Consider the following 20,191-nt stretch of genomic DNA (forward strand, 5'->3'; position numbering starts at 1 on the left):
TGGACCCACATGGGCTGGTGGTGTTGGAGCAGGCCTAGAGCTTTGGGCATGGGCCCAGCCTGGCATAGGAGGTAGCTGTGTGACCCTGATGCTGGGGTCCACAGTGAGGTCAGTTTCTCAGTGCTACCTGTAATGCTGTCTCCCAGGCTATAGCCCTCATTATGCCCCAAATGAAACAACTCACAACTCTCATGTTGTGCATTATTTTTTCGGCCGACAATACTCTTTTCAATAAGTGGTACTGGACTTCAGCATCAAGGTTATCCATGAAGTCTACTAGATGGTGAGCCCAGAACCTCTGGGAGGGCTGGGTGGTGATGGGCTTTCCCTCTTAAAGCCAGTCTGTAAAGCTTGGAAGTGGTGCCCACTTCTTCAAATGTACAGACATCAACAAAGGACACAGACATCCCAAACAATTAGGGAAACATTACACCAAAAAAAAAAAAGTGCTACTAAGCAATCCTAACCAAATGGACCTTCTCTGTATTCAGCTTTCTTAGGTTTCTTTCTCGCAAACTACACTGCTGCACCATTTCACTTCTTTCACCTCCATTTTAAAAGGATGCTACTTGTTTCATATATGATATTATGCATGTTTCAATGCCATTCTCCCAAATCATCCCACCCTCGCCCTCTCCCACAGACAACCCAGAGGGATGGTATGGGGAGAGAAGTGGGAGGGGGGTTCAGGATGGGGAATATGTGTATACCTGTGGCAGATTCATGTTGATGTATGGCAAAACCAATACAATATTGTAAAGTAATTAACCTACAATTAAAATAAATAAATTTATATTAAAAAATAAAAGGATGCTACTTTTCAACACAATGAAATCTCAGTAGCTCAAATATTAATTACTGATTATCATTGTTTTGATGGGCTTCCCAGATGGCTCAGCAGTAAAGAATGCCTGTGATTTAGGAGATGCAGGTTTGATCCCTGGTTGGGGCAGATCTCCTGGAAGAAGAAATGGCAACGTACTCTTGTATTCTTGCCTGGAGAATCCCATGGACAGAGAATCTTGGCGGTAGAGCCCATGGGATTGCAAAGAGTTAGACGTGACTGAGCATGCACTGCATGTGTGACACTTAAAATTCCACATATAAAGAAATTGGAGCAACTTATGGCTCCTACTCCTATACTTTCTGAATTTTACATATTGATGTCCTGAACTTGTTCTTGTTTTAACATACAGCATTTACAGGACATAATCTAAATTATGTAATTAAAATTATTTGTCTCTTTTGCAATTATATATAATAGATAATTATATTCATCATTTATTAAATTATTAGCTGCACGTTTCTAAGTGTCACATAATTACTCTGCTTTCAATAATGACTACTTCAGAGTCTCTTGTGCAGATTTGTTTATTCAGATATTTCTCATAATGATTTTAGTACCTAAGAACTCTCTGTTGTATGGTTCATGAGGTCATGTTGATGATTTATGTTTCAAAGTTACAGAGAGATGATAACTCAATTTTATCTTGTGTTCCTTCTTATCAAAACATAAATTCCTTAATATGCTGCAATAAGACAGATCACGCTATGTAAAGTCTATTACATAAATTCTGAAATATTTAGACAGCAGTTTTTCTTTGACATCAATAAAGAAATTTAACCGAGATAATTTGGCATATTGATAACTTAAGAGTGTATTATCACAGGTAAAGATCTCTCCTACTAGCTGGTGTGTATACTTTCAATTACAGTGTCTTTCAATTACTTTCATTTATCTTTCAATTACAATGTCTTTTCCTGTCTCTGCTCCACCAAAACCACATTGCTGCTTGATAGGTAATGTACTGTAGCAGATTAAACATGACTTGAAATTAAAATCCAGACTCCACTGTTTGCTACCTGTAATGTATTGGTTAATTTACTCAGTATTCTTCTGTCTACATTTTAATATAACTGAAACATATTTATGGGATTGGTAAAGGCAGAATTATGCCAATAGAAATAATTTAAAAGAATATTGGTCAATGTATGGCAAAACCAATACAGTATTGTAAAGTAAAAAAAAAAAAATTTAAAAACTAAAATAAAATAAACCCTCCAAAAAACAACAACAAAACAGAATATTGGTAATTTCAAAGCCCAATTTACAATTAAAGATAAATCATTTCTGAGGTTGTCATTTAATATTAGGCACAATTTTTCAAATTTTTAAAAGAGTTTTTTTTTTTTTTTTTATTCCTTAGTCAGTAGAAGTAATTATTTGCTTTCAATGAAAATAATGAAAAAGTGAATGTATTATCAGGGAAGGTTTTCTTTCTTTCTTCATTCCTTCTTTCTTCCCTTTTTATTTATCTATTTATTGACAAGCACACTGTTACTTGCTTCAAATACTAGTTATCAAATTCAGCAATATTATCTTCAATAGTCCCCTTGATCATAATTCCAATATTTACTTGCTTTTGTAACTATTTCTTTTGTTTAGGCTATCCCTGATATCTTTTAAAATCACTCAGTTGCCCCTGTGTTAACGTGTAATTGTCTTATTAGCATTTAAAATTTGATATTCTAAATCACTCATACATCTATTCTAATTTTGTAACTCATAATAAGTGATGTTATTTTAAAATTTCTTTTAAATTAGATGCATCCCTTTTTGCAATTTTTTAAGGAATCTCCACACTGTTCTCCATAGTGGCTGTACTAGTTTGCATTCCCACCAACAGTGTAGGAGGGTTCCCTTTTCTCCACACCCTCTCCAGCATTTATTGCTTGCAGATTTTTGGATCGCAGCCATTCTGACTGGTGTGAAGTGGTACCTCATTGTGGTTTTGATTTGCATTTCTCTAATAATGAGTGATGTTGAGCATCTTTTCATGTGTTTGTTAGCCATCCGTATGTCTTCTTTGGAGAAATGTCTATTTAGTTCTTTGGCCCATTTTTTGATTGGGTCGTTTATTTTTCTGGAATTGAGCTGCATAAGTTGCTTGTATATTCTTGAGATTAGTTGTTTGTCAGTTGCTTCATTTGCTATTATTTTCTCCCATTCAGAAGGCTGTCTTTTCACCGTGCTAATAGTTTCATTTGTTGTGCAGAAGCTTTAAATTTTAATTAGATCCCATTTGTTTATTTTTGCTTTTATTTCCAGTATTCTGGGAAGTGGATCATAGAGGATCCTACTGTGATTTATGTCAGAGAGAGTTTTGCCTATGTTCTCCTCTAGAAGTTTTATAGTTTCTGGTCTTACGTTTAGATCTTTAATCCATTTTGAGTTTATTTTTGTGTGTGGTGTTAGAAAGTGTTCTAGTTTCATTCTTTTACAAGTGGTTGACCAATTTTCCCAGCACCACTTGTTAAAGAGATTGTCTTTACTCCATAGTATATTCTTGCCTCCTTTGTCAAAGATAAGGTGTCCATAGGTGTGTGGATTTATCTCTGGCCTTTCTATTTTTTTCCATTGATCTATATTTCTGTCTTTGTGCCAGTACCATACTGTCTTGATGACTGTGGCTTTGTAGTAGAGCCTGAAGTCAGGCGGGTTGATTCCTCCAGTTCCATTATTCTTTCTCAAGATTGCTTTGGCTATTAGAAGTTTTTTGTATTTCCATACAAATCTTGAAGTTATTTGTTCTAGTTCTGTGAAAAATACCATTGGTAGCTTGATAGGGATTGCATTGAATCTGTAGATTGCTTTGGCTAGTATACTCATTTTCACTATATTGATTCTTCTGATCCATGAACATGATGTATTTCTCCATCTATTAGTGTCCTCTTTGATTTCTTTCATCAGTGTTTTAGTTTTCTATATATAGGTCTTTAGCTTCCTTAGGTAGATATATTCCTAAGTATTTTATTCTTTTCATTGCAATGGTGAATGGAATTGTTTCCTTAATTTCTTTTTCTACGTTCCCATTATTCGTGTATAGGAATGCAAGGGATTTCTGTGTGCTGATTTTATATCCTGCAACTTCACTATATTCATTGATTAGCTCTAGTAGTTTTCTGGTGGAGTCTTTAGGGTTTTCTATGTAGAGGATCATGTCATCTGCAAACAGTGAGAGTTTTACTTCTTCTTTTCCAATTTGGATTCCTTTTATTTCTTTTTCTGCTCTGATTGCTGTGACCTAAACTCCCAGAACTATGTTGAATAGTAGTGGTGAAAGTGGGCACCCTTATCTTGTTCCTGACTTTAGGGGAAATGCTTTCAATTTTTCACCATTGAGGATAATGTTTGCTGTGGGTTTGTCATATGCAGCTTTTATTATGTTGAGGTATGTTCCTTCTATTCCTGCTTTCTGTAGAGTTTTTATCATAAATGGATGTTGAATTTTGTCAAAGGCCTTCTCTGCATCTATTGAGACAATCATTTGGCTTTTATTTTTCAATTTGTTACTGTGGTGAATTACATTGATTGATTTGCAGATATTGAAAAATCTTTGCATCCCTGGGATAAAGCCCACTTGGTCATGGTGTATGAGCTTTTTAATGTGTTGTTGGATTCTGATTGCTAAAATTTTGTTGAGGATTTTTGCATCTATGTTCATCAGTGATATTGGCCTGTAGTTTTCTTTTTTTGTAGCATCTTTGTCAGGTTTTGGTATTAGGGTGATGGTGGCCTCACAGAATGAGTTTGGAAGTTTCCCTTCCTCTGCAATTTTCTGGAAGTGTTTGAGTAGGATAGGTGTTAGCTCTTCTCTAAATTTTTGGTAGAATTCAGCTGTGAAGCCGTCTGGACCCGGGCTTTTGTTTGCTGGAAGATTACAGTTTCAATTTCTCTGCTTGTGATGGGTCTGTTAAGATTTTGCATTTCTTCTTGGTTCAGTTTTGGAAAGCTGTACTTTTCTAAGAATTTGTTCATTTCTTCCATGTTGTCCATTTTATTGGCATATAATTCCTGATAGTAGTCTCTTATGATCCTTTGTATTTCTGTGTTGTCTGTTGTGATCTCTCCATTTTCATTTCTATTTTTATTGATTTGATTTTTCTCTCTTTGTTTCTTGATGAGTCTGGCTAATGGTTTGTCAATTTTATTTATCCTTTCAAGGAACCAGCTTTTGGCTTTGTTGATTTTTGCTATGGTCTCCTTTGTTTCTTTTGCATTTATTTCTGCCCTAATTTTTACGATTTCTTTCCTTCTACTAACTCTGGGGTTCTCCATTTCTTCCTTTTCTAGTTGCTTTAGGTGTAGAGTTAGGTTATTTATTTGAGTTTTTTCTTGTTTCTTGAGGTATGCCTGTATTGCTATGAACTTTCCTCCTAGCACTGCTTTTATAGTGTCCCACAGGTTTTGGGTTGGTGTGTTTTCATTTTGATTTGTTTCTATGCATATTTTGATTTCTTTTTTGATTTCTTCTGTAATTTGTTGGTTATTCAGAAGGGTGTGGTTCAGCCTTCATATGTTGGAATTTTTAATAGTTTTTCTCCTGTAATTGAGATCTAATCTTAGTGCATTATGGTCAGAAAAGATGCTTGGAATTATTTTGATTTTTTGAATTTATCAAGGTTAGATTTATGGCCCAGGATGTGACCTATCCTGGAGAAGGTTCCATGAGCACTTGAGAAAAAGGTGAAATTCATTGTTTTGGGGTGAAATGTCCTATAGATATCAATTAGGTCTAACTGGTCTATTTTATCATTTAAAGTTTGCGTTTCTTTGTTAATTTTCTGTTTAGTTGATCTGTCCATAGGTGTGAGTGGGGTATTGAAGTCTCCCACTATTATTGTGTTACTGTTAATTTCCCCTTTCATACTTGTTGGCATTTGTCTTACATATTGTGGTGCTCCTATGTTGGGTGCATATATATTTATAATTGTTATCTCTTCTTCTTGGTTTGATCCTTTGATCATTATGTAGTGGCCTTCTTTGTCTCTTTTCACAGCCTTTGTTTTAAAGTCTATTTTATCGGATATGAGTATTGCTACTCCTGCTTTCTTTTGGTCTCTATTTGCGTGGAATATCTTTTTACAGCCCTTCACTTTCAGTCTGTATGTGTTCCTTTTTTTGAGGTGGGTCTCTTGTAAGCCGCATATATAGGGATCTTATTTTTGTATCCATTCAGCCAGTCTTTGCCTTTTGGTTGGGGAATTCAACCCTTTTACGTTTAAGGTAATTATTGATAAGTATGATCCTGTTGCCATATACTTTACTGGTTTGGGTTCAGGTTTATATGCCCTTTTTGTGTTTCCTGTCTAGAGAATATCCTTTAGCATTTGTTGGAGAGTTGGTTTGGTGGTGCTGAATTCTCTCAGCTTTTGCTTGTCTGTAAAGCTTTTGATTTCTCCTTCATATTTGAATGAAATCCTTGCTGGGTACAGTAATCTGGGCTGTGGGTTATTTTCTTTTATCACTTTAATTATGTCTTGCCATTCCCTCCTGGCCTGAAGAGTTTCTATTGGAAGATCTGCAGTTATCCTTATAGGAATCCCCTTATGTGTTATTTGTTGTTTTTCCTTTGCTGCTTTTAATATTTGTTCTTTGTGTTTGATCTTTGTTAATTTGATTAATATGTGTCTTGGGGTGTTTCGCCTTGGGTTAATCCTATTTGGAACTCTCTGTGTTTCTTGGACTTGGGTGATTATTTCCTTCCCCATTTTAGGGAAGTTTTCAACTATTATCTCCTCAAGGATTTTCTCATGGTCTTTCTTTCTGTCTTCCTCTTCTGGGACTCCTATAATTCGAATGTTGGAGTGTTTCATATTGTCCTGGAGGTCTCTTAGATTGTCCTCATTTCTTTAATTCGTTTTTCTTTTTTCCTCTCTGATTCATTTATTTCTACCATTCTATCTTCTATTTCACTAATCCTATCTTCTGCCTCCCTTATTCTACTATTTGTTGCCTCCAGAGTGTTTCTGATCTCATTTATTGCATTATTCATTATATATTGACTCTTTCTTATTTCTTCTAGGTCCTTGTTGAACCTTACTCGCATCTTCTCAATCCTTGTCTCCAGGCTATTTATCTGTGATTCCATTTTAATTTCAATATTTTGGATCATTATCACTATCAATATTCAGAATTCTTTCTCAGGTAGATTCCCTATCTCTTCCTCTTTTGTTTGGTTTGGTGGGCATTTCTCCTGTTCCTTTACCTGCTGAGTATTCCTCTGTCTCTTCATCTTGGTTATATTGCTGCGTTTGGGGTGGCCTTTCTATATTCTGGGAATTTGTGGAGTTCTCTTTATTATGGAGCTTCCTCACTGTAGGTGGCATTGTATCAGTGGTCAAGGTTTCCTGGTTAGGGAGGCTTGTGTTGGAGTTCTTGTGGGTGAAGCTGGATTTCTTCTCTCTGGAGTGCAATGGAGTGACCAGTAATGTGTTATGAGACGTCAATGGTTTTGGAGTAACTTTGAGCTGCCTGTATATTGAAGCTCAGGGGTGTGTTCCTGTGTTGCTGGAGAATTTGCGTGGTATGTCTTGCTCTGGAACTTGTTGGCCCTTGGGTGGTGCTTGGTTTCAGTGTAGGTATGAAGACGTTTGATGAGCTCCTATTGATTTATGTTCCCTGGATTCAAGAGTTCTCTGATGTTCTCAGGCTTTGGACTTAAGCCTCCTGCTTCTGGTTTTCAGTTTTATTTTTACAGTAGCCTGTAGACTTCTCCATTTATACAGCAGTGATGATAAAACATCTAGGTTAAAGATGAAAAATTTCTCCACATTGAGGGACACCCAGAGAGGTTCACTGTTTTTGAAGACGATGATCTGCTTTTCTGGGTGCCTGATGTCCTCTGCCAGCATTCAGAAGTTGTTTTGTGGAATTTACTCAGCGTTGAAATGTTGTTTTGATGAATTTGTGAGGGAGAAAGTGGTCTCCCTGTCCTATTTCTCCGCCATCTTAAGACCCAGGAGGAGAAGGGGACGACAGAGGATGAGATGGCTGGATGGCATCCTCGACTCGATGGATGTGAGTTTGAATGAATTCCGGCAGTTGGTGAGGGACAGGGAGCCCTGGCATGCTGCAATTCATGGGGTCGCAAAGAGTTGGACACGCCCTCCAATTCTTCCATTTTTTAGAATTCAGATCATTGTGAAACTCCCATTGATATATATTTATTTCCTGTTTGTTGTTTCATTATTTTAATTAGCCTGGAATACCTATTTGGACAAATTTATTTTTAATACATGTTTATTGTTTTTGGCTTCTGTTTTATTTGATTCTTAGATTTATGGTCTTAATTTTTATAACTGTATTTTAGAGTACTATTAGTAAAATTAGCATTATTATTACCTAATGTATCTTCTGTGTATCTTATATACTTTAAATATTATTACTTCACTACTTCTCTTAGATCATTGAAGAAAAGACTAGGTCAGAAGTGGAGACAAGTTTAATTACTTGGAAGTATATTTTATAGTTTCACAACAACAGAAAACACCATGTATGAGTTTGGTTTGACAGAAGTTTGATTAAGATGAGATTCAGTTCAGTTCAGTTCAGTTCAGTCGCTCAGTTGTGTCCAACTCTTTGCGACCCCATGAATTGCAGCATGCCAGGGCTCCCTGTCCCTCACCAACTGCTGGAGTTCATTCAAACTCACATCCATCGAGTCGATGATGACATCCAGCCATCTCATCCTCTGTCGTCCCCTTCTCCTCCTGCCCCTAATCCCTCCCAGCATCAGAGACTTTTCCAAGGAGTCACCTCTTTGCATGAGGTGGCCAAAATACTGGAGTTTCAGCTTTAGCATAATTCCTTCCAAAGAAATCCCAGGGCTGATCTCCTTCAGAATGGACTGGTTGGATCTCCTTGCAGTCCAAGGGACCTTCAAGAGTCTTCTCCAACACCACAGTTCAAAAGCATCAATTCTTCGGTGCTCAGCCTTCTTCACAGTCCAACTCCCACATGCATAGGATGCAGTATAAAATGTCTTTGAGAAGGATAAAGTGATGAAATTATAGGTATAAAGCAATGAAATAATTAGAAGCTGTAGTTAAATATTTAGAAGATTTTCATTTTCCTCTGATTGATGACAACTGGATTCTTTTGAGAGAAATGTAATCCTCTTTATGGAGTTATTGAAAGCTTGCTTCACTTGCTTACTCCTCAGGGTGTAGTTGAAAGGGATCAACAAAGGGGCCACAGCAGTGGTGGGCACTGAGACACCTTTATTTATGGCCATCTCTTCTTTTGCCGAGGGTTTGACATAGATGAAGATACAGATTCCATAGGTGATGGAAACTACAATCATGTGGGATGAGCAGGTAGAAAAGGCCTTTTTCCTGTGCTGGACTGAGGGAAACCTCAGAATTGTCCTAATGATGTATGTGTAGGACAGAAATACACACACTAGGGTGGTAATGAGGGCAAATACAGCCACAAGGATAACCATTTGTTCTATTACCTATGTATCTGAGCATGAGATCTTTAGGAAGGGACCTGCATTACATCCAAAATGATCGATGGCATTGGAATCATGGAATTCCAGTTGGAGACCCAAGCTAAGGGTGGGACAATGATCATCAAACCTGAAACCCAACAGCTGAGGATTAAGAAGGTGCAGACTCTATTGTTCATGATTGTCATGTAATGTGGGGGTTTACAGATGGCCACATAGTGGTAATAGTACATTAGTACATAGTACATAGGCTGCCAGCAGAAAAAATTCTGTTGCTCCAAACAGAATAATAAAAACATTTGACTTGTTCAAGCATTGTAGGTGATGATACTGTCCCCAGCTGATATACTGTACAGAAACCTAGGAATACAGACAGTGGTAAATGAGACTTCCAAGAAGGAAAAATTTCTGAGGAAGAAGTGCATAGGAGTTTTAAGATGGGAGTCTACCAGTGTGAGGGTGATGATCATCAAGTTCCCTGTTACACTCAAGAGGCAAGTGAGAAATAGAAAGATGAAAAGCAGGATTTGCAGTTTTGGGTTATTTGTCAGTCCCAGAAGGATGAAAGTTGTTATTGCTCTGTGGTTTTTAACCACTGAGTTTTGAAATCTATCCAATTGACAAGTGAAAATCAAAGAGATTTTATGAGGAGGTTGGTATATGAATTCTGTAGCAAAACACTTTGCAGTTACAGCTAAACAAACCAGTCTATATTTACTTATCCCATCACATCAGTCTACATTTCTTTATGCCTTCACATTGGTCTACATTTAGTTAGCCCTTCACATTATAATTAGGATCATCACTGTTCTGATGGTCTTTCTGAATTTACAAGTGTGAGAGTGGATTTTTCCTTTAGGATTTATGTTATTATCAAACCAACTTTTTCTCAGATCATTGCCCCTCAAAATTTACAACCGTTTTGTTAATTCATGACATGGACTAAATTTACAAAAAGATAGGGAAAAAAGATGACACTACTTCTTTTTTTAAATTTTTTTGTCTTTTATTTTTACTTTATTTTACTTTACAATACTGTATGGTTTTGCCATACATTGACATGAATCCCCATGGGTGTACATGCGTTCCCAAACATGAACCCCCATCCCCCCTCCCTCCCCATAACATCTCTCTGGGTCAAGGATGATACTACTTCATGTGTATTTAACCTTTTTTTATCCAAGACAAACCTTGGATATGGGAATATCCAGACGATGAAGATGAATTCTCTTCAACTGTTAGTTTCCAAGGATTCTTTAAAGAGTAAGATGTGTTTCTCCTGGAAAACAAAGAAGAAAAATGACAAAACACAAGCCTGGATCATGACACTTTGCTCTGTCCATTTATTCTTTTCTACTTGTTTTCCTTTTCTTAATTCATAGTTGGTTTCAAGCACTACTATTTTATCTGTTGGAGAAGGAAATGGCAACTCACTTGAGCATTCTTTCCTGGAGAATCCCATGGACAGAAGAGTCTGCTGGGCTACTGTCCTTGGGGTCACAAAGAGTTGGACATGACTGTGCGACTGAACACTCATTTTATCTGTAGTGTGAAAAAAGATTGTGTTATTTGCAAAAGAAATATGCTCATGTGCATTCATGTTAGTTTTCAGATAATTGGCTGTGGCTCCTGAAGCTCTGAAGTGACATCTTTTTAAATATCATCAAAATTATTCTTCCATGCTCTGCCTATTTTCAATGCCTTTGACAAGATATTAGTGTCTTGTCTTCTCACCTCATCCCTGCTCAGTTTATGCTTTAAGCTTCTTCAACCTGACCTTCATTCCAATGACCCCTTGCTCTTCTAACACCTATAAAACTTTTATTACATTTGAAATCAATGGTGCAGTTTTGTAGCTGTTTTACCTGGAGTCAAATGTTCTTTAATTAAATTTCAGTCATTTTTCACATGTCAAAATACTAACCAATATATGATCATGGGCAAACAACTGGGGACCCAGGTAGTCATTTTTCAAAGAGATCCCATACCATCATTCTGATTTTTTTAAGTTTGAATCTTTTTTCACACAAACATGAATTTGAGCAAACTCTGAGAGATAGTGAAAGACAGGAAAGCCTGGTGTGCCACAGTTCATGGGGTCGCAAATATTCGGACATGACTTATCAACTGAGCAGTAACAATTTGGTAGGTAGGTAGGTAGGTTTTGTTTCCAGAATTGGACATGACTTAGTGGCTGAACAACAACAAAGCCTTCTGAATATACAAAGATAGACTAGTATCCATATATATATTTGCACTTATGACACACACAACTTTTTTGTAAATGTGTTGTTATTTTTAGGGTAGATGACTCCTCTGTGAATTTTAAATTTTTTAAATTGTAGCAAATCTCCAAAAGTGTTCCCACTATATTTATTGAAAAAAATCTGCCTGTAAGTGCACCCACACAGTTCAAAATCTCATTATTCAGGAGTCAACTGAACAATATTAATGGTGTATTAGTGCTGGATTGGTTTCTTTTGTACTGATTCTCTAGTTCAGTTCAGTTCAGTCACTCAGTCCTGTCTGACTCTTTGTGACCCCATGAATCTCAGCACACCAGGCCTCCCTGTCCATCACCAACTGCCGGAGTTCACTCAGACTCACGTCCATTGAGCCGGTGAGGCCATCCAGCCATCTCATCCTCTCTCGTCTCCTTCTCCTCCTGCCCACAATCCCTCCCAGCATCAGAGTCTTTTCCAAGGAGTCAACTCTTTGCATGAGGTGGCCAAAGTACTGGAGTTTCACCTTTAGCATCATTCCTTCCAAAGAAATCCCAGGGCTGATCTCCTTCAGAATGGACTGGTTGGATCTCCTTGCAGTCCAAGGGACTCTCAAAAGTCTTTTCCAACACCACAGTTCAAAAGCATCAATTCTTCGGCGCTCAGCCTTCTTCACAGTCCAACTCTCACATCCATACATGACCAGTGGAAACACCATAGCCTTGACTAGACAGATCTTAGTAGGAAAAGTAATGTCTCTGCTTTTGAATATGCTGTCTAAGTTAGTCATAACTTTTCTCCCAAAGAGTAAGCGTCTTTTAATGTCATGGCTGCAGTCACCATCTGCAGTGATTTTGGAGCCCCCCAAAATAAAGTCTGACACAGTTTCCACTGTTTCCCCATCTATTTCCCATGAAGTGATGGGACCAGATGCCATGATCTTCGTTTTCTGAATGTTGAGCTTTAAGCCAACTTTTTCACTCTCCACTTTCACTTTCATCAAGAGGCTTTTTAGTTCCTCTTCACTTTCTGCCATAAGGGTGGTGTCATCTGCATATCTGAGGTTATTGATATTTCTCCCGACAATCTTGATTCCAGCTTGTGCTTCTTCCAGTCCAGCGTTTCTCATGATGTACTCTGCATAGAAGTTAAATAAGCCAGGTGACAATATACAGCCTTGATGTACTCCTTTTCCTATTTAGAACCAGTCTGTTGTTCCATGTCCAGTTCTAACTGTTGCTCCCTGACCTGCATACAGATTTCTCAAGAGGCAGGTTAGGTGATCTGGTATTCCCATCTCTCTCAGAATTTTTCACAGTTTATTGTGATTCACACAGTCAAAGGCTTTGACATAGTCAATAAAGCAGAAATAGATGTTTTTCTGGAACTCTCTTGCTTTTTCCATGATCCAGCAGATGTTGGCAATTTGATCTCTGGTTCCTCTGCCTTTTCTAAAACCAGCTTGAACATCAGGAAGTTCACGGTTCACGTATTGCTGAAGCCTGGCTTGGAGAGTTTTGAGCATTGCTTTGCTAGTATGTGAGATGAGTCCAACTGTGCAGTAGTTTGAGCATTCTTTGGCATTACCTTTCTTTGAGACTGGAATGAAAACTGACCTTCTCCAGTCCTGTGGCCACTGCTGAGTTTTCCAAATTTGCTGGTATATTGAGTGCAGCACTTTCATAGCATCATCTTTCAGCATTTGAAATAGCTCTACTGGAATTCCATCACCTCCACTAGCTTTGTTCATAGTGATACTTTCTAAGGCCCGCTTGACTTCACATTCCAGGATGTCTGGCTCTAGGTGAGTGATCACACCATCGTGATTATCTGGGTCGTGAAGGTCTTTTTATTACAGTTCTTCTGTGTATTCTTGCCACCTCTTCTTTATATCATCTGGTTCTGTTAGGCCCACACCATTTCTGTCCTTTATCGAGCCCATCTTTGCATGAAATATTCCCTTGGTATCTCTAACTTTCTTGAAGAGATCTGTAGTCTTTCCCATTCTGTTATTTTCCTGTATTTCTTTGCACTGATCGCTGAAGAAGGCTTTCTTATCTCTTCTTGCTATTCTCTGGAACTCTGCATTCAGATGCTTATATCTTTTCTTTTCTCATTGGCTTTCACCTCTCTTCTTTTCACAGGTAATTGTAAGGGTTCCCCAGACAGCCATTTTGCTTTTTTGCATTTCTTTTCCGTGGGAATGGTCTTGATCCCTGTCTCTTGTACAATGTCATGAACCTCACTCCATAGTTCATTAGGCACTCTGTCTATCAGATCTAGGCCCTTAAATCTATTTCTCACTTCACTGTATAATCATAAGGGATTTGATTTAGGTCATACCTGAATGGTCTAGCAGTTTCCCCTACTTTCTTCAATTTAAGTCTGAATTTGGCAATAAGTAGTTCATGATCTGAGCCACAGTCAGCTCCTGGTCTTGTTGACTGTATAGAGCTTCTCCATCTATGGCTGCAAAGAATATAATCAATCTGATTTCGGTGTTGACCATCTGGTGATGTCCATGTGTAGAGTCTTCTCTTGTGTTGTTGGAAGAGGGTGTTTGCTATGACCATTGCATTTTCTTGGCAAAACTCTATTAGTCTTTGCCCTGCTTCATTCCACATTCGAAGGCCAAATTTGCCTGTTACTCCAGGTGTTTCTTGACTTCGTACTTTTGCATTCCAGTCCCCTATAATGAAAAGGACATTTTTTGGGGTGTTAGTTCTAAAAGGTCTTGTAGGTCTTCATAAAACCATTCAACTTCAGCTTCTTCAGCATTACTGGTTAGGGCATAGACTTGGATTCATAGACTGATTCTCTATTAGAAGCCAAATATAGAAAGGATTTTCTATTACCCCTGGGAGGTGGGAGTACTGTTGAGTTTTTAAAATATAGTAAAATCTCAAGAGTTTGGAATCAGACACACTCGAAAAAGAACTCTGACTTATATAGAGATCATAATGATATTCAGCAAATTATCAACTTCATAGTTATTATTAAATGGTTACTCATACTGCAAAAGAGTTTCCTGCTCCATTTTCACTGCCACTGATCTCATTGTCTCATGAACCGACTATGACTAAATCACAGTTATACAGTTAATATTGTTTATCTTACTAGAGAAGCAATATTATTTGGAAAGGAGAACAAAATGTTAATTCTAATTGTCTTCAGTTCATTTCAGTCCAACTCAGTAGTGTCCAACTCTTTGCGACCCCATGGACTGCAGCACTCCAGGCTTCCCTGTCCATCACCAACTCCTGGAGCTTGTTCAAACTCATGTTCATTGAGTTGGTGATGCCATCCAAACATCTCATCTTCATCACCCCCTTCTCCTCCTGCCTTCAGTCTTTCCCAACATCAGGATATTTTCCAGTGAGTCAGTTCTTCACATCAGGTGGCCAAAGTATTGGAGCTTCAGCTTCAACATGTTCTTCCAATGAATATTTAGGACTCATTTCCTTGAGGCTTGACTGTTTTGATCTCCTTGCAGTTCAAGGGACTCTCAGGAGTCTTTTCCAACACCATAGTTCAAAAGCATCAATTCTTTGGTGTTCAGCTTTCTTTATGGTCCAACTCTCACATCCATACATGACTAGTGGAAAAACCATGGCTTTGACTATCTGGACCTTTGTTAAAAAAGTAATTTCTCTGTTTTTTAATATGTTGTCTAGGTTTGGCATAGCTTTTCTCCCAAGGAGTGATCATCTTTTAATTTCATGGCTCTAGTTACCATCTGGAGTGATTTTGGAGCCCCCCCTCCAATAAATATCTCACTGTTTCCATTGTTTCCCCATCTATTTGCCATGAAGCAATGGGATGCCATGGTCTTTTTTTTTTGAATGTTGAGTTTTAAGACAGTTTTCCACTGATTGTCTCAATGGCAAAATTTACCTAATATTTGACCTGTAGTTTGTTTTTTAATTTTTCCTATTTTCTAAGATGAATCTTTATCCAAACTTTAAATTTAATAAACTTTTGTTCTTCTTCCTCTTCAGAAATACAATATTGCTTTTAATCATCTTTTCCATCTTCATATTCTATTAAATAAGTGTGAATATATCTTCTCATTTTTCAGAAGACAAGAATCTTGTCATTCTCCTAATTTATACTGGTCTTATCCTTTCATAAACCTTCCCACAAATGAAAGGGCAAAGGTGATGTTTGTCTTAATGGCCTCTTTTCTCCAAGCTCGCCACCTAAAAGCCCAGCCTCTCTCTGCCTGACTTCTCAAGGTGTACTTGACTGTGTATTTATGGTATTGTAAGGTAAGCCTTGACTGTTGACTTTTCTTTCCATATATGCAGGTGACTGACTTATGCTTTGACAGTCAGGGCATCCACTTCAAAGAAGGCTTCAATAAACACATTTCCAGTCACCAGACTAGGTAAAGATCCAGGCCAACGTTACCCTCCGCCCCTCCTGTCAGGCTCCTTTGTTCTAGAGAGCTTGAAAGTGAAGTGAAAGTGTTAGTTGCTCAATCTTGTCCAACTCTTCGTGACCCCATGGACTGTAGCCTGCCAGGCTCCTCTGTCCATGGAATTCTCCAGGAAATAATTCAGGAGTGGGTAGCCATTCCCTTCTCGAGGGCATCTTCCCCACCCAGGGATTGAACCTGGGTCTCCTGGATTGCAGGCAGTTTCTTTACTGTCTGAATAACTGATCATTTGGTTCTCTTGTTGTTGTTGTTTTTTTTTCTCTTCCCAGACTTTAAAATTCCTCACCTGTGTCTTAAGTTCACCATTAAAGAGTATGCCCTTGAGACTCTAGTCCTGATCTTGGACCCCAATAGAAGAAGAATACCTAGTCTCCTCTCTCCCTTTTCCATTTCTCTTCCCATCACCTCAGTGTGTGGCAGCAAATGTGCCACATGCTTTCCAGGATCTGTAAGAAATACATATTTTTAAAGTTTTCTGATGGTTATGGCTAAAGGGAGTCTTGTAATCATAAGAGCCACAGGTCCAGTCTTATCCATAGGCTGAGATCTGTGCAAACCATGCCTGGACTCCTACACTCTGAAATTCTCCTGAACTTACTCTTCTTATATAATGAAGCAACACCGAACTTTTCTGTCATCCCTGCCTCCCACTGAGGCATGTCCACTTACTTCTATGTCATCAGTTGCTTCCACCTGGCTATTGGGAAATCTGAGACAGCCTATTTTAAATAGAAATATTCCATCCAGGATCTACTATATGTCAAGCACAGAGCTAGGTTCTGTATTATAAACCTCATTCAACTTACACTAGAATTCTCACTGTAGCTATTTATTAATGTGCTACCCTCTTCTTCCATGAAAATTTGCATTTAACTACATTATTTAATGTGTGTTACTCTGAATAGGATTCATCAAGGAGGTTCACAATATAGATTTCTCTTCTCAGAGAGACCTAAAAGTTTTTAACCAGGTAGTGGGGTGGAGAGGTTAGGTGCCCATGAAAAAAATAAAAATTAGGCTATTTTGGTATGATGATCAAGAGTTTTATATGCATATTAATGCTTGAGATACACCCATACAATTAAGGAAGTGTGTTGCCTTACTTGGACATCATCACTTACATCTACACTTCCCTTCCAATCAGGCTGCCCTTGATATCACATGCAATCACTTATTATATCTATATACATTATAAGTTCAGATACACATGAAAGAGGAGAAGGTAGCTTCTTCCCCTGTATTATGAGTTTTATTTTGTTGATATTATCTGTGACAATTATATATATTCTTCAGCAAGAAGAAAAAGGTCTATTTCTGTTCAGGGAGCAATAACTGGTATTAACTATTTATAATGACAGGAAAATTTGTCACATCTGAAAACAGTCTCTGGGTTCCTGCTGTTTCTCCATCATTGAATTAAATAGTCTCTCCCTGGAGACATCGATTAGTTGGTTAAATGTACAATTTTTCACTCCATTGGTTTTAAAATATTTCCCACAATTGACATGAACCTCTGCATCTGGAAAAACTAAGTCCTCTCTTCCTTTGGACATGTGCCTTATAAAATCCCTTGAGGTACATATGGCAAGGCCAACCTTAAATGAATCATCACAGGAAAATGGACATTCATGCAGAGAACCTAATGAAAAACTCTGAAAAGGGAAATGTACAGATCTGGCGCAACTAAGATGAAGACACTAACAAAGCTAATGTCCAACATCATTTAGTGACAGCCTAGCAATTAAATTAAGACTTTTCAAAACATCGATATGTAATGGAAACTGTTTCCTTTGGTGACCCTTCCACCCCCTAAAGGAGTGGTCTCTTTTCGAGCCTCTCATACCGATCAATAGCTTGTACAAGGAGAGAAAAAGAATGTTCTTTGTTTTCAAACTCTGTGAGATTTTTCCTATCTCTTCAGTCCATTTTTGCTATGTGATTCCTATTTTACCTTTGTTAGGTAAGATCAATTTATTCACAGTTTCTCTTTTAAGCAAATAAGACAGCATACTAATAGCTCATGGTGCCTTATTCTTTGACTTGTCCTAGATTGTGGTTTCTCTAAGAATTAATTTTCTCTTAACTACTTCAAGATGGCAAAAAGGCCATACATAATAAGTAGAATAAGCTGTGAAGTAACTAAAATCTGTTATCCCTGAGGTGGTCTTTTTCTAATACTTCTCCTTCTGAATGCACACCACGCCAAAATTGTTAGTGAAATACTCTCCTTAACCTTGTTTTATCCTCTGCAGTGCCTCATAAACAGCAAAAAGCTTATCTCTTTGCTGAGTCATCAAATTACTGTCTGTTGAGTAAGTTAGATATTTAGGGCTTCCCAGGTGGCTCTCTTGCCTGGAAAATCCCATGGACGGAGGAGCCTGGTGGGCTGCAGTCCATGGGGTCGCTACGGGTCGTGCATGAGTGAGCGACTTCACTTTCACTTTTCACTTTCATGCATTGGAGAAGGAAATGGCAACCCACTCCAGTATTCTTGCCTGGAGAATCCCAGGGACGGGGGAGCCTGGTGGGCTGCAGTCTATGGGGTCGCACAGAGTCAGACACGACTGAAGCGACTTAGCAGCAGCAGCAGCAGCAGCAGCAGCAGCAGCAGCAGCAGCAGCAGCAGCAGGAGGTGGCTCTAGCGGTAAACAACAGGCCTGCCAGTTCAGGAGACACAGGAGACTAGGGTTTGATCCCTGGGTTGGAAAGATCCCCTGTAGAAGGGCATGGCAACCCACTCCAGTATTCTTGCCTGGAGAATCTCCAAGCACAGAAGAGCCTGGCAGACTACAGTCCATAGGGTCACCTAGAGTCTGACACAACTGAAGCGACTTAGCCTGCATGAAATAGACGCTGAGGAAAAATTAAAATATTTCTGCTTAAATTTTTCATCATAAAATAAGTCTAGAATTTAGATTAACAATTTAGAAAACGTTAACATTTTAAGCAGTGTAATATTCTTTTGGGGTATAAATTCCAGGGATTTGAAAGGAGTTTTTCTGTGTATTCTTGAATTAAACTGCATGGGTGCCAACTTCTCAGAGTAAAAATATAGCCCTGATTATGACCTGAATTTTACAAAGTACTGTTGGATAATTCATACTATGTCTATTACAAGTTTCCATATTACAAACTGAAACGTTTAAGTACATCATACAAGAAAATAACAACACATATTTCTTTCTCTTATCTCTCAAAAGAGACAATAGTTCTCCTAGCTTCCTTATGGTACTTATTCATTTGACAATTTTTCCTGGCTTCATCTGGCAGCTCCTTACTGTGTTTGCCTGTGTGTGATAAAGGAGATGCACCTCTGCACTGGTCTCACAGGATCTTTCAGTTCAGTTCAGTTCAGTCGCTCAGTCATGTCTGAGTCTTTTGACCCCATGGACTGCAGCATGCCAGGCCTCCCTGTCTATCACCAACTCCCGGAGTTTACTCAAACTCATGTCCATTGACTTGGTGATGCCATCCAACCATCTCATCCTCTGTCATCCCCTTCTCCTCCTACCTTCAATCTTTCCCAGCATCAAGGTCTTTTCCAATGAGTCAGTTCTTCCCATCAGGTGGCCAAAGTATTGGAATTTCAGCTTCAACATCAGTCCTTCCAAAGAACATTCAGGACAGATCTTTAGGATGGACTGGTTGGAACTCCTTGCAGTCCAAGGGACTCTCAAGAGTCTTCTCCAACACCACAGTTCAAAAGCATCAATTCTTCAGCATTCAGCTTTCTTTATATGCCAACTCTCACATCCAACATGACTACTGGAAAAATCATAGCCTTGACTAGATGAACCTTTGTCAGCAAAGTAATGTCTCTGCTTTTTAACATAATGTCTAGATTGGTCATACTTACTTACTTACTGACATACATACTTACTCCTTTTCTTCCAAGGAGTAAGCATCTTTTTATTTCATGCCTGCAGTCACCATCTGCAGTGATTTTGGATCCCAAGAAAATAAAGTCTGCCACTGTTATGCCATGAAGTGATGGAACCAGATGCCATGATCTTAGTTTTCTGAATGTTGAGGTTTAAGCCAAGTTTTTCACTCTCCTCTTTCACTTTCATCAAGAAGCTCTTTAGTTTTTCTTCACTTTCTGCCATAAGGGTGGTGTCATCTGCATATATGAGGTTATTGACATTTCTCCTGGCAGTCTTGATTCCAGCTTGTGTTTCTTCCAGCCCCGTGTTTCTCATGATGTACTCTGCTTATAAGTTAAATAAGCCGGGTGACAA

At 38.3% G+C, this 20,191-nt stretch overlaps 1 pseudogene; it reads right to left on the reverse strand.

The window, feature by feature from the left end:
- Positions 1–8,888: 8,888 nt before the first annotated feature.
- LOC138435205 (olfactory receptor 6C2-like) lies at positions 8,889–13,457 on the reverse strand (annotated as a pseudogene).
- Positions 13,458–20,191: the final 6,734 nt, after the last annotated feature.

This window comes from Ovis canadensis, chromosome 3 (genome assembly GCF_042477335.2).
Source record: "Ovis canadensis isolate MfBH-ARS-UI-01 breed Bighorn chromosome 3, ARS-UI_OviCan_v2, whole genome shotgun sequence".
Classification (NCBI taxonomy): Eukaryota; Metazoa; Chordata; class Mammalia; order Artiodactyla; family Bovidae; genus Ovis; species Ovis canadensis.